Below are 7,297 nucleotides of genomic sequence, written 5' to 3' on the forward strand. Positions count from 1 at the left end.
AATGATTAATCGATCAGGACATTTCTATCCTGCGATGCCCTCCCCCCCCCCCCACTGCCCATCATCCTAACACTACAAAGCGACACACGGAGAGCAGACAATGGGTGGCGCTGGATCAAACCACAGGCCTTCAAAATAACCAAATTGTTATTGGGTTCAAAAGAACAAATTGTTAAGAAAATGTATAATTATATGTTGGAAATTCAAATGCAAGATGAGATGGTTAAAGAACTAATGATTAAGTGGGCACAAAACATAGGGCACAACATTGATATGGATCAATGGCTGAAAATATGGCAAAATAACATAAAGCTCACAAGATCGGTTAATTTTAAAGAGAATATATATAAGATGTTTTATAGGTGGCATATGACCCCAGAAAAACTGTCAAAGATGTATACTGATGTATCAAATAAGTGTTGGAAATATGAAACACAAATGGGAAGTTATTATATGTGGTGGTCATGTGGAGTAGCGAAAAAATATTGGAAAAGAGTACATGCTATGTTACACCAAATTTTGCACTGTAAAGTGTCACTAATCCCAGAATTGTTTTTACTAAGTATGATACCCGATAATATAGATAAGTCAAAGGAACACAGTTATATTATTACGGCAGCCAGAATTATGTATGCTAGAAATTGGAAAAGTCCGACAATACTGGAACAAGAAGATCTTATTGAAAAGATACGGGAAATAGCCGAAATGGATATCTTATCAGAAGCCATGAAGGATCAACCCTTGCAAAAGGCAACAGAAAGATGGGACTTATTTAATAAATGGACTAAATTAACAGGCAGTAGCTGAACACATATACTGAAATGAGAACTTTATATATAAGGCAGAAAAGAGTAAGTAGAATGATCTAAAATTTGATATGGCAATAGGTATAGATTGGATCTTAGTATGTTATTGTCTCCCCGCTTCCTCACAAATCCCAATTCCCCTTCTTCCTTTGTCATCCCTCATGTTAAAAACAAAATTAAAAAACAAAAAAAATTTTTTTTAAGGAAACAAATTTAATAGTAAAACCAGTAAAATCAAAGAAAACTGACTTCACAATAAAGCCATCAAAATCAGTTAACTTACAATTAAAAAATAAATAAATAACCAAAGCATTAAAAGAAGGTAAAAATAGATGGCAGCCTCCAAAATAAGTCCTCCCAAGTTCTGGAGAAAGGGTTTGCGGGCGGTGAGGGAAGCCAAGTTACTTTCTCTCGTTCCTTTTTTTTTAAAAAAACCCCACCGGCGTCTCCAGGATTCAAGCGAAGGGTTGTGTGTCTCTCTGTGTGTTTGTGTGTGCGCGGGTGTGAAGAGAGAAAACTTGCTTTTAGGAGCCATGTTGAGGGGGGTGGGGGGGTGTTAGTTTCCCTGCCTCCATCTCTTCCCCCCCCCTCCCCTGAACGTCCCCCTAATGAGAGAAGCAGAAGTAAAAAAGCCTGCCTTGCAAGGCGTTGCTGTAATGCAGACCGGAAAGGGGGGGGGGAGGCTGATTTGCAATCCAGATTGTAGGGGAAAAACCTCAGGGGGTTTGCCTTCCTCCTCTTGACCCCCCCCCCCAATATTTTGCACCCCCCCTCCGGAATGGTTCGCCTCCTTCCGCCTCCCGAGGTGAGAAACCAAGTCTCGGAGGTTCGGCTGTTCTCCGGGGACCATAGAGATGGGAGGAGACAGACGCGCCCTCTCATCCCTTTCCGGTTCCTGCTTTTGAGAACGGGCACAGCAGAGGAGCTCCTTATCTAACCTCTTCGTAGCTCTAGGGTCTCCCTCTAACCCAAAGGGTTTCACGAGGGGGAGGGGGGAAAACCCAGAGAGAAAATGGGGGGGGCTCTGGAGAGCTGGAATCCCCCCCCATCATCAACATTATCTTCCGTCGCCTACTCTCAGCGCCTCCCCAGGCTCTTCATTCATATGGGAGACGGGGAGGGGGGAAAACCTGCAGAAAGAGAAAGGGCGAAAGGATCTGGGGGGGAGGTGTTATAAGGAAAAGTCTCCCTCTCCCCCCCAAATCTTCTTGGCAGACAGTGATTGACTCCTGGAGCAGGTCCGATTGTGCTCCTCTATATAATTCATAGCTCTAGGTTCCCCCTCATCTCTTCTTGTAAAAAGTTGTAAAGGGGGGGGGGACCCCTGGTTTGGACTTCAAAGCAAAACTGGGGCCAAAGTCCCCTCCCCCATTCACGAAAAGAAAGGAACTGGCAAAAGGAAGGAAGGTAAAGCTATGAAGAAATGGAGGCACTCTTTCCCTTGGCGCCTCTCAAACAGCAACCGGAAATGATTCTATTTCTTATTTTATTTTAATGGATCCCCTGCCCCTTGAGTAAGCCAGCTCTTCTGGGCTGGTGGCAGCAGCCAGTGCCGGCCTCTTCCTCCCTCTCTCTCTCTGGGGTCTCTTGGGGATCAGCTTGCAAAGGGGTGTTCCTTGGGGGTGTCTCCCCTCTGGACCCGAAGGGAAGGGGGTGAATTGGGATGCATAAGGTCGTATGTGCGTTGGTGTGGAGATAAATACGTGAGCAGCGAGGTGGAGGCTTCTCCCCGTGATCCGGACTGGACGTGGTCTCCCTTCACCTGGGTCTGCATTGCACGAATGCTTGCAGAGGTGGGGTTTTTTCTGGGTCCCTCCCTTGAGATCTTTGGGGGAGGGGAAGCAAGATGTCTGGGGTGGTCCAAATCCCACCCCTCCACCATCTCCTCCCAGCAAGCTCCCTACCCCCCCCCCAGTATGTGTCCAGGATTGGGGGCGGGGTTGTCCTGGTTTTTCCTGCAAAGACCCCCACAAAACTTCCTCGGGAATCCTGCAAGCATTGGCGGGTGTAAAAAAGAATGAGAAAAATTATTGGGGCCTTCCCCAGCCCTCCCAAAGTTTCAAGGACACACACACCCCGGAGCGTGCCCCCCCCCCCGTGGAGGAAACCCAAGCCCCCCCTTTCCCAAATCTTGAAAAAGGCTGCAGATCCCCCGGGGAGGGAAAGGCCAGGTGGGTGCAGGAAGGAAGAGGAGTCAAATGCTTGAAAGTTTTCCTACAGAAAAGGGCGAGGATCTGTTCTGCACCATCCCAGAGTTCAGGACATGCAAAAATGGACTCACGTTCCAGGAAGCCAGATTTCGATTGAATATCAGAAAAAAACATTCTGTTAGAGTGGTACAACAATGGAACAAACTACTGTATGTTGAGAGATTATGAGTGCTCCAACACTGGAGGCATTCAAGAAAAACTTGGACAACAACCCAGCAGATATCCTTTGATTTGTGTTTCTCCATCAAGCAGGGGATGGACTTGATGACCTGAGAGACCCCTTCCAACTTCATTATTCCATGAATCTATGATATCTACCTATGATATCTATAGTGTAGTTCTGAAGGGTGTTGTAAATTGTCATGTTTGCGAAAACATAGGGAGAAATTGCAGAAACCTTTCCACTGGTTCACCACTGCATCTATCAACACAACACAATGGAAAGGTTAACTGGTCCAAGTGACTCACATCATGAGTGGAATCCACACATATTGAATAACACTCGGCCAACTTCACCTCCTTCACAACTGTGTTTTGAACTGCCATGCCCATCAAATTAATAAATTCTTCACAGACACACAAGGACTGTTAAGATGAATGGTTGTGGTTGTTTCTGGTTGTTACTCTACCTATCAATATGTACATAAAAAGGGCAAAATGCTGCTATTAATTCACACCCAACCCAAAGAATTTCCAAGAGCGACTGCTTTGTGATGGCCCCTATGGGGAAAATTCGCTTTGCGATGATCGCGTGGAAGCGCTTCCCCACGATCATCCCAAAGCCCCCGCTGATCAGCTATGCTGCGAGGAGTGGGGAGAGAGAGAGAGCCGAAGCACAGCTGATCGGCAGGAGTTTGCGAAGATCGCAGGGAAGCCATCATTGCAAACCCCCACCAATCAGCTGTGCTTCAGCTCTGTCTCTCTCTCTCCCCCCTTGCAGCTCCAGCTTCGGCAGGGAGACTGAGGCGGCGACACCACCCTGGCCGAGAAAGACCCTCTGTAGGTGCAGAGGGTCTTTCTCGGCCAGGATGGCAGCGGCGGTGCCTCAGTCTCCCTGCCGAGGCTGTCAGTCTTCCTGCCGAGGCTGGAGCTGCGAGGGGTGGAGAGAGAGAGACGAAGCACAGCTGATCGGCGGGGCCTTTAGGAATGATCATGGGGGAGTGCTCTCCCGCGATCATCACAAAGACCCCATTTTTGCACAGCTGACCGGCGGTTCCAAAATGGCCGCCCACTGTGTTGCCTCGCTTTAGAGGCACCGAAAATGGCTGCCCCTATGGAGGATTTTCACATAAGGTGAGTTTTTAAGCCCATAGGAACGCAATAAACACATTTTAATGCGTTTCTATGGGCTTTTAAAAATCGCTTAGCGATGAAATCGCTTAGCGACTTTTTTCCTGCATGGATTAACGTCGCTAAGCAAAGCATCACTGTGACAGACATGGCAGACACTCATGTAGAGACACAGCCATTAAGAGTGAAAGACTCAAGAGTATCTACCTGCAATCTGCATACATTCTTTGGTAGTATTTCTATTCTTTCCAGATTAAAATCCAGGGAAAGCATTTTAAAAACCTGTGTACTTTGAAGGGACAGCAATGCCAGAACTATAATGACAGAGGAAAGAACTACACACCTCTTAAGATGGATGAGAAATCAGGAAAGTCCAGCCCCTGGTCACAAGGAGAACTGAGCCACGTGGAAGTCACTCAGGAGGCTGCAGACTGAAGTTGGCAGAAGCAAAGTGAATTGCAAAAATATGAGGATTTTGTACCCACTTAGTCCTTTGAGAGAAAGAACAGGAAACATCACAACCATCTCACCATCCTCTCTGTCCCTCGGCATGTGTCATGGATGTTCTGGTGGTGGCTCCCTCAAATGCTCTTGGTGTTACTGAGCAAAAATCAACTGACTTACTTGTGTAAGCTCTGCAGTGCATTGCATCTTACTAACTGTACTTCTGATCTAAAACAAAAACATCTTCTTACCTGACTTGCAAATGCTGGAGGGCTTTTGAATTGGATTCTTATCTTCTGGTCCAGAAAAAAACAAGGAGAAATCAGCTACGTTTCACCCACTCCTTTGGAGAGTAAAAAAGAAAGGAATCAGTATGAAGGCTTCTTGGATAAAGAAGCATCCAAACTTACTGAAAATTACGAGTTAGAGTAATTGCCTTTGCCTTTCTTAATAACTTATGGGCTCCATCTCTCTCTCCCCCCCTCCTTCACAGAGAGGAAAAAGGAGAATAGAAAGGCAGCAGTGGAAAGAACCCCAGGGAGGAAGGAAGGCAAGAGCAGAAGAAAGGGGCATCTCCTAGATTGTGAGAGATGAGCTTGATTGGGGAAGGGATTAACAGCTGGGAACAGGACAACAATCACAGGCTCTGCTTCCGATTCCCACAGGCAGGAAAAAGGAGAAGCAGACCAGGCGGCATTTGTCCCAACTGGAAAACCCTTCCAGGTGAGCCAGTGGGTTGGACTTGGGAGACTTTGCTTCCAATCTTCGCTCAGGAGGGGAAACTTCCTGGTGGGGGCGACATTGGAGATTCCTCAGCATCTCCCTTCTCTCAAAAATCCCTCTTAGCGTCCCCATAAGTATGAAACATAGGGACGTGGTAGCACTGCGGGTTAAACCGCAGAAGCCTCTGTGCTGCAGGGTCAAAAGACCAGCAGTCGTAAGATCGAATCCACGCAACGGAGTGAGCTCCCATCGCTTGTCCCAGCTCCTCACCAACCTAGCAGTTCAAAAGCATGTAAATGCGAGTAGATAAATAGGTACCACCTCGATGGGAAGGTAAACAGCGTTCCGTGCCTAAATCACGCTGGCCACGTGAGAACGGAAACTGTCTTCAGACAAACGCTGGCTCTACAGCTTGGAAACAGGGATGAGCACCGTCCCCTAGAGTCGGACATGACTGACTAAATGTCAAGGGGAACCTTTACCTTTTACCTAAGTATGAAACAATTTCAGAGCACAGAAATTCCCCCAGCAACCTCTTGTAATCGAATCAGGATATCTGAGAGTTTCAAATCTACTGATTGAATCTCCAGCCTCATCTTGGAGAGGAAGAGACATGACAAAGAGAGACGTTTGACCCTTGGTTCCACATTTTGCCCCCCACATTGCCATCCACGAACCTCGCATAGCTCTCTCTCCGTCCCTACTGCCAAGGTAGGTTTCTGTGGACTCTCCCTCTTTCTTGTCACGGGTCCATGAAAAACAGACATTCTGTTGTTCTGTACAGTGAAGGATGCCAACACACAGCCCATCCTGGCAGGCCTTCCTCTCCCTCCAAGCCTGATGGGCCAAGAGGGGGGCCCAGTGCAGTGGGGGTCAAGGAGCTAGGATGGGCATGGCTCCTCTCTCCCTGGGACTTTTCTTGCCAGCAGGGAGAGTCTCGCCTGCGCTCTTCCCACCCACGCCCTGATGAGGCTTCTCTCTTCCCTCTCCAGCCTCATCCCTCAGCCTTCATGGGAGCCGGGAGATATGCAGACCACGGGGTCTTGTTGCCAGGGGGAGGGCAAATTATTGCATGATGATTCAGTCTGGTAGAGGGAAACCCCAGAAGCAGATGCTGGGGATGGAGAATAAGAATAATCTTTGCAAAAGGCAAAGATGATCCTGAGACCAGAGGCTCCATGTGGGGTGCAGGAAGATCCTCTCCCTGGGGAGATTTATTCTAGCCTCTAGAGAAGAACAGTCACTAAAGGGAAACCCATCATCTCCTTGAGCCCTTTTCTGCCTGCCTTCATTTCTCAAAGATTTTTCTTGCTCAGAAGCAACACTACAGGGAACCTTCAAAGGTAAACAGGGAAGAAACGGACATCTCTCCGTCCCTTGAATTAGGTGACAGACAAAAGCCAAGTGGACCTAAAGATACGGGGGTTTCACACCCACGCCGTCCTTTTTGAGTGTGCAGAACAGGCCACCTCACACCCGTTTCAGTGTCTTCTCTGTCCCTCAACCTGTGCCACGGAAGATTCAATGATTAATTGATCAAGACATTTTCCACTCTGCGATGCCCTCCCCCCCCCCCCCCAATCATCCTAACAGGACAAAGCGATGCTAGCGGCGGATCAAACCACAGGCCTTCAAAATAACCAAAGCATTAAAAGAAGGTAAAAATAGCTTGCAGCCTCTAAAAGTCCTCCCAATTTCTGGAGAAAGGGTGCGTGGGCGGTGAGGGAAGCCAAGTTACTTTCTCTCGTTCCTCTTTTTTAACCTGCACTGGTGCCTCCAGGATTCAAGGGAAGGGTTGTGTGTCTGTTTATGTTTCTCCCCCCC

This window comes from Pogona vitticeps, chromosome 2 (genome assembly GCF_051106095.1).
Source record: "Pogona vitticeps strain Pit_001003342236 chromosome 2, PviZW2.1, whole genome shotgun sequence".
Taxonomy (NCBI): Eukaryota; Metazoa; Chordata; class Lepidosauria; order Squamata; family Agamidae; genus Pogona; species Pogona vitticeps.